Source organism: Copidosoma floridanum, unplaced genomic scaffold, assembly GCF_036245765.1.
Source record: "Copidosoma floridanum isolate Cflo_tuat_1 unplaced genomic scaffold, Cflo_Japanese_pri ptg000026l, whole genome shotgun sequence".
Classification (NCBI taxonomy): domain Eukaryota; kingdom Metazoa; phylum Arthropoda; class Insecta; order Hymenoptera; family Encyrtidae; genus Copidosoma; species Copidosoma floridanum.
This window is the reverse complement of record NW_028321903.1, coordinates 4,223,183-4,230,865: the sequence shown is the minus strand read 5'-3', so window position 1 is coordinate 4,230,865 and position 7,683 is coordinate 4,223,183.

Sequence of the window (7,683 nt, the reverse complement as noted above, 5' to 3'; positions counted from 1 at the left end):
TTTGATATAATAAATAAAATAACACAAGCGCCTATCCCTTCACAAACCGGAGCGCTTACTGGCCACTTTATTTATTATTTAAAGAAATAATTAACGCAAGTACTAATCACCACACAACCCGGAGCGTTTGCTGGTTGCTTTGGTAATTAATATAATAAATAAAATAACACAAGCACTAATCACCACACAACTCAGGGCGCTTACTGGTCGCTTTGTTTTTAAATATAATGAATAATATAACAGAAGCACTCATCCCCAGTCCACCTGGGGTGCTTACTGGCCGCTTTGTTTTTTAATATAATAAATAAAATAACAGAAGCACCAAACCCCAGTCAACTAGGGACGCTTACTGGCCGGCTTGTTTATTATATAAAAAATAATTAACGCAAGTACCAATTCCCGCACAATCTAGGGTGCTTACTGGCCGCTTTGTTTTTCAATATAATAAATAAAATAACATAAGCGCCCATCCTCACTCAACCCGGGGCGCTTTCTGGCCGGCTTGTTTATTATATAAAAAATAATTAACGCAAGTACCAATTCCCGCACAATCCAGGGCGCTTACTTGTCGCTTTGTTTTTTAATATAATAAATAAAACAACACAAGCGCCAATCCCAACACAACCCGCGGCGCTTACTAGCCGCTCTGTTTATTATTTAAAAAAATAATTAACGCAAGTGCCAATCACCACACTACCCGAAGCGTTTACTGGCCACTTTGTTTATTATTATGATAAATAAAATAACAGAAGCGCCAATCCCCACTTAACCCAGGGCGCTTACTGGCTGCTTTGTTTATTAATTAAAAAAATAATAATTGCAAGTACCAATTACCACACAACCCGGGGCGCTTACTGGCCACTTTGTTTTTTATTTAAAAAAATAATAAGCGCAAGTACCAATCACTACACAACCCGGGGCACTTTCTGCCCGCTTTGATATTTGTTATAATTAATAGAATAACACAAGCGCCAATCCCCACACAACCTGCGGCGCTTACTAGCCGCTCTGTTTATTATTTAAAAAAATAATCACTGCAAGTACCAATCACCACACAACCCAGGGCACTTACTGGCCGCTTTGTTTTTTGTTATAATATATAAAGTAACACAACCGCCAATCCCCACACAACCCGTGGCGCTTACTAGCAGCTCTGTTTATTATTTAAAAAAATAATTAACGAAAGTACCAATCACCACACAACCTAGAGCGCTTACTGGTTGCTTTGTTTTTTAATATAATAAATAAAATAACAGAAGCACCAATCCCCACTTTACACGGTGCACTTACTGGCAGCTTTGTTTTTTAATACAATGAATGAAATAACATGAGCACCCATCCCCACACAACCTAGGGCGCATACTGGCTGCTTTGTTTTTTAATATAATAAATAAAATAACAGAAGCACTAATCCCCAGTCAACCTGGGGCGGTTACTGGCCGCTTTGTTTTTTAATATAATAAATAAAATAACACAAGTGCCAATCTCCACTTCACCCGAGGCACTCACTTGCTAATTTGTTTTTTTATATAATAAATAAAATAACACAAGCGCCTATCCCTTCACAACCCGGAGCGCTTACTGGCCACTTTATTTATTATTTAAAGAAATAATTAACGCAAGTACTAATCACCACACAACCCAGAGCGCTTGCTGGTTGCTTTGGTAATTAATATAATAAATAAAATAACACAAGCACTACTCACCACACAACTCAGGGCGCTTACTGGTCGCTTTGTTTTTAAATATTATGAATAATATAACAGAAGCACTCATCCCCAGTCAACCTGGGGTGCTTACTGGCCGCTTTGTTTTTTAATATAATAAATAAAATAACAGAAGCACCAAACCCCAGTCAACTAGGGACGCTTACTGGCCGGCTTGTTTATTATATAAAAAATAATTAATGCAAGTACCAATTCCCGCACAATCCAGGGCGCTTACTGGTCGCTTTGTTTTTTAATATAATAAATAAAACAACACAAGCGCCAATCCCCACACAACCCGCGGCGCTTACTAGCCGCTTTGTTTATTATTTAAAAAAATAATTAACGCAAGTGCCAATCACCACACTACCCGAAGCGTTTACTGGCCACTTTGTTTATTATTATGATAAATAAAATAACAGAAGCGCCAATCCCCACTTCACCCAGGGCGCTTACTGGCTGCTTTGTTTATTAATTAAAAAAATAATAATTGCAAGTACCAATTACCACACAACCCGGGGCGCTTACTGGTCACTTTGTTTTTTATTTAAAAAAATAATAAGCGCAAGTACCAATCACTACACAACCTGCGGCGGTTACTGGCCGCTTTGTTGTTTAATATAATTAATAAAATAACACAAGCGCCAATCTCCACTTCACCCGAGGCACTCACTTGCTGATTTGTTTTTTTATATAATAAATAAAATAACACAAGCGCTAATCCCCACACAACCCAGGGCGCTTACTAGCCGCTTTGTTTTTTTATATAATAAATAAAATAACACAAGCGCCTATCCCTTCACGACCCGGAGCGCTTACTGGCCACTTTATTTATTATTTAAAGAAATAAGTAACGCAAGTACCAATCACCACACAACCCGGAGCGCTTACTGGTTGCTTTGTTAATTAATATAATAAATAAAATAATACAAGCACTAATCACCACACAACTCAGGGCGCTTACTGGTCACTTTGTTTTTTAATATAATAAATAATATAACAGAAGCACTAATCCCCAGTCAACCTGGGGTGCTTACTGGCCACTTTATATGTTAATATAATAAATAAAATAACAGAAGCACCAATCCCCAGTCAACCAGGGGCGCTTACTGGCCGGCTTGTTTATTATATAAAAAATAATTAACGCAAGTACCAATCCCCGCACAATCCAGGGCGCTTACTGGCCGCTTTGTTTTTTAATATAATAAATAAAACAACACAAGCGCCAATCCCCACACAACCCGTGGCGCTTACTAGCCGCTCTGTTTATTATTTAAAAAAATAATTAACGCAAGTGCCAATTATCACACAACCAGAAGCGCTTACTGGCCGCTTTGTTTATTGATAAAAAAAATAATTAACGAAAGTACTAATCATTATACAACCCGTAGCGCTTACTGGTTGCTTTGTTAATTAAGATAATAAATAAAATAACAAAAGCGCTCATCCCCACTCAACCCGGGGCGCTTACTGGCTGGCTTGTTTATTATATAAAAAATAATTAACGCAAGTACCAATCCCCGCACAACCCGCGGCGCTTACTAGCCGCTCTGTTTATTATTTAAAAAAATAATAAACGCAAGTGCCAATTACCGCACAACCAGAAGCGCTTACTGGCCGCTTTGTTTATTATTAAAAAAAATAATCAACGCAAGTACCAATTACCACACAACCCGAAGCGCTTACTGGTTGCTTTTTCAATTATTATAATAAATAAAATAACAGAAGCGCCAATCCCTACTTAACCCGAAGCGTTTACTAGCCACTTTGTTTATTAATTAAAAAAATAATTAACGCAAGTACCAATCACCACACAACCCAGGGCACTTACTTGCTGATTTGTTTTTTTATATAATAAATAAAATAACACAAGCGCTAATCCCCACACAACCCAGGGCGCTTACTAGCCGCTTTGTTTTTTTATATAATAAATAAAATAACACAAGCGCCAATCCCTACAAAACCCAGGGCGCTTACTGGCCACTTTGTTTTTAATATAATAAATAAAATAACACAAGCGCCAATCCCGACTCCACCCGGGGCGCTTACTGGCCGCTTTGTTTTTTGTTATAATAAATAAAATAACACAAGCGCCAATCACCACACATTTTAGAGCGCTTACTGGTCGCTTTGTTTTTCAATATAATAAATAAAATAACAGAAGCACAAATCCCCACTCTACCCGGGGCGCTTACTGGCCGCTTTGTTTTTTAATAGAATAAATAAAATAACACAAGCGCCTATCCCTTCACAACCCGGAGCACTTACTGGCCACTTTGTTTATTATTTAAAGAAATAATTAACGCAAGTACCAATCACCACACAACTCAGGGCGCTTACTGGCTGCTTTGTATATTAATTAAAAAAATAATTAATGCAAGTACCAATCACCACACAACCCGGGGCGCTTACTGGCCACTTTGTTTTTTATTTAAAAAAAAAATAAGCGCAAGTACCAATCACTACACAACCCGGGGCACTTACTGGCCGCTTTGTTATTTGTTATAATAAATAAAATAACACAAGCGCCAATCCCCACACAACCCGCGGCGCTTACTAGCCGCTCTGTTTATTATTCAAAAAAATAATCACTGCAAGTACCAATCACCACACAACCTAGAGCGCTTACTGGTCGCTTTGTTTTTAAATATAATAAAAAAAATAACAGAAGCACCAATCCCCACTCTACCCGGGGCGCCTTCTGGCCGCTTTGTTTTTTAATACAATAAATGAAATAACACAAGCGCCAATCACCACACAACTCAGAGCGCTTACTGGTCGCTTTGTTTTTTAATATAATAAATAAAATAACAGAAGCACCAATCCCCACTCTACCCGGGGCGCTTACTGGCCGCTTTGTTTTTTGATATAATAAATAAATTAACACAAGCGCCAATCCCTACAAAACCCAGGGCGCTTACTGGCCACTTTGTTTTTAATATAATAAATAAAATAACACAAGCGCCAATCCCGACTCCACCCGGGGCGCTTACTGGCCGCTTTGTTTTTTGTTATAATAAATAAAATAACACAAGCGCCAATCACCACACATTTTAGAGCGCTTACTGGTCGCTTTGTTTTTCAATATAATAAATAAAATAACAGAAGCACCAATCCCCACTCTACCCGGGGCGCTTACTGGCCGCTTTGTTTTTTAATATAATAAATAAAATAACACAAGTGCCAATCTCCACTTTACCCGAGGCACTCACTTGCTAATTTGTTTTTTTATATAATAAATAAAATAACACAAGCGCCTATCCCTTCACAACCCGGAGCGCTTACTGGCCACTTTATTTATTATTTAAAGAAATAATTAACGCAAGTACTAATCACCACACAACCCAGAGCGCTTGCTGGTTGCTTTGGTAATTAATATAATAAATAAAATAACACAAGCACTACTCACCACACAACTCAGGGCGCTTACTGGTCGCTTTGTTTTTAAATATAATGAATAATATAACAGAAGCACTCATCCCCAGTCAACCTGGGGTGCTTACTGGCCGCTTTGTTTTTTAATATAATAAATAAAATAACAGAAGCACCAAACCCCAGTCAACTAGGGACGCTTACTGGCCGGCTTGTTTATTATATAAAAAATAATTAACGCAAGTACCAATTCCCGCACAATCCAGGGCGCTTACTGGTCGCTTTGTTTTTTAATATAATAAATAAAACAACACAAGCGCCAATCCCCACACAACCCGCGGCGCTTACTAGCCGCTCTGTTTATTATTTAAAAAAATAATTAACGCAAGTGCCAATCACCACACTACCCGAAGCGTTTACTGGCCACTTTGTTTATTATTATGATAAATAAAATAACAGAAGCGCCAATCCCCACTTCACCCAGGGCGCTTACTGGCTGCTTTGTTTATTAATTAAAAAAATAATAATTGCAAGTACCAATCACCACACTACCCGAAGCGTTTACTGGCCACTATGTTTATTATTATAATAAATAAAATAACACGCCAATCTCCACTTAACCCAGGGCGCTTACTGGCTGCTTTGTTTATTAATTAAAAAAATAATTAATGCAAGTACCAATCACCACACAACCCGGGGCGCTTACTGGCAACTTTGTTTTTTATTTAAAAAAATAATAAGCGCAAGTACCAATCACTACACAACCCGGGGCACTTACTGGCCGCTTTGTTATTTGTTATAATAAATAAAAAAACACAAGCGCCAATCCCCACACAACCCGCGGCGCTTACTAGCCGCTCTGTTTATTATTCAAAAAAATAATCACTGCAAGTACCAATCACCACACAACCTAGAGCGCTTACTGGTCGCTTTGTTTTTAAATATAATAAATAAAATAACAGAAGCACCAATCCCCACTCTACCCGGGGCGCTTTCTGGCCGCTTTGTTTTTTAATACAATAAATGAAATAACACAAGCGCCAATCACCACACAACTCAGAGCGCTTACTGGTCGCTTTGTTTTTTAATATAATAAATAAAATAACAGAAGCACCAATCCCCACTCTACCCGGGGCGCTTACTGGCCGCTTTGTTTTTTGATATAATAAATAAATTAACACAAGCGCCAATCCCTACAAAACCCAGGGCGCTTACTGGCCACTTTGTTTTTAATATAATAAATAAAATAACACAAGCGCCAATCCCGACTCCACCCGGGGCGCTTACTGGCCGCTTTGTTTTTTGTTATAATAAATAAAATAACACAAGCGCCAATCACCACACATTTTAGAGCGCTTACTGGTCGCTTTGTTTTTCAATATAATAAATAAAATAACAGAAGCACCAATCCCCACTCTACCCGGGGCGCTTACTGGCCGCTTTGTTTTTTAATATAATAAATAAAATAACACAAGTGCCAATCTCCACTTCACCCGAGGCACTCACTTGCTAATTTGTTTTTTTATATAATAAATAAAATAACACAAGCGCCTATCCCTTCACAACCCGGAGCGCTTACTGGCCACTTTATTTATTATTTAAAGAAATAATTAACGCAAGTACTAATCACCACACAACCCAGAGCGCTTGCTGGTTGCTTTGGTAATTAATATAATAAATAAAATAACACAAGCACTACTCACCACACAACTCAGGGCGCTTACTGGTCGCTTTGTTTTTAAATATAATGAATAATATAACAGAAGCACTCATCCCCAGTCAACCTGGGGTGCTTACTGGCCGCTTTGTTTTTTAATATAATAAATAAAATAACAGAAGCACCAAACCCCAGTCAACTAGGGACGCTTACTGGCCGGCTTGTTTATTATATAAAAAATAATTAACGCAAGTACCAATTCCCGCACAATCCAGGGCGCTTACTGGTCGCTTTGTTTTTTAATATAATAAATAAAACAACACAAGCGCCAATCCCCACACAACCCGCGGCGCTTACTAGCCGCTCTGTTTATTATTTAAAAAAATAATTAACGCAAGTGCCAATCATCACACTACCCGAAGCGTTTACTGGCCACTTTGTTTATTATTATGATAAATAAAATAACAGAAGCGCCAATCCCCACTTCACCCAGGGCGCTTACTGGCTGCTTTGTTTATTAATTAAAAAAATAATAATTGCAAGTACCAATTACCACACAACCCGGGGCGCTTACTGGTCACTTTGTTTTTTATTTAAAAAAATAATAAGCGCAAGTACCAATCACTACACAACCTGGGGCGGTTACTGGCCGCTTTGTTGTTTAATATAATTAATAAAATAACACAAGCGCCAATCTCCACTTCATCCGAGGCACTCACTTGCTGATTTGTTTTTTTATATAATAAATAAAATAACACAAGCGCTAATCCCCACACAACCCAGGGCGCTTACTAGCCGCTTTGTTTTTTTATATAATAAATAAAATAACACAAGCGCCTATCCCTTCACGACCCGGAGCGCTTACTGGCCACTTTATTTATTATTTAAAGAAATAAGTAACGCAAGTACCAATCAACACACAACCCGGAGCGCTTACTGGTTGCTTTG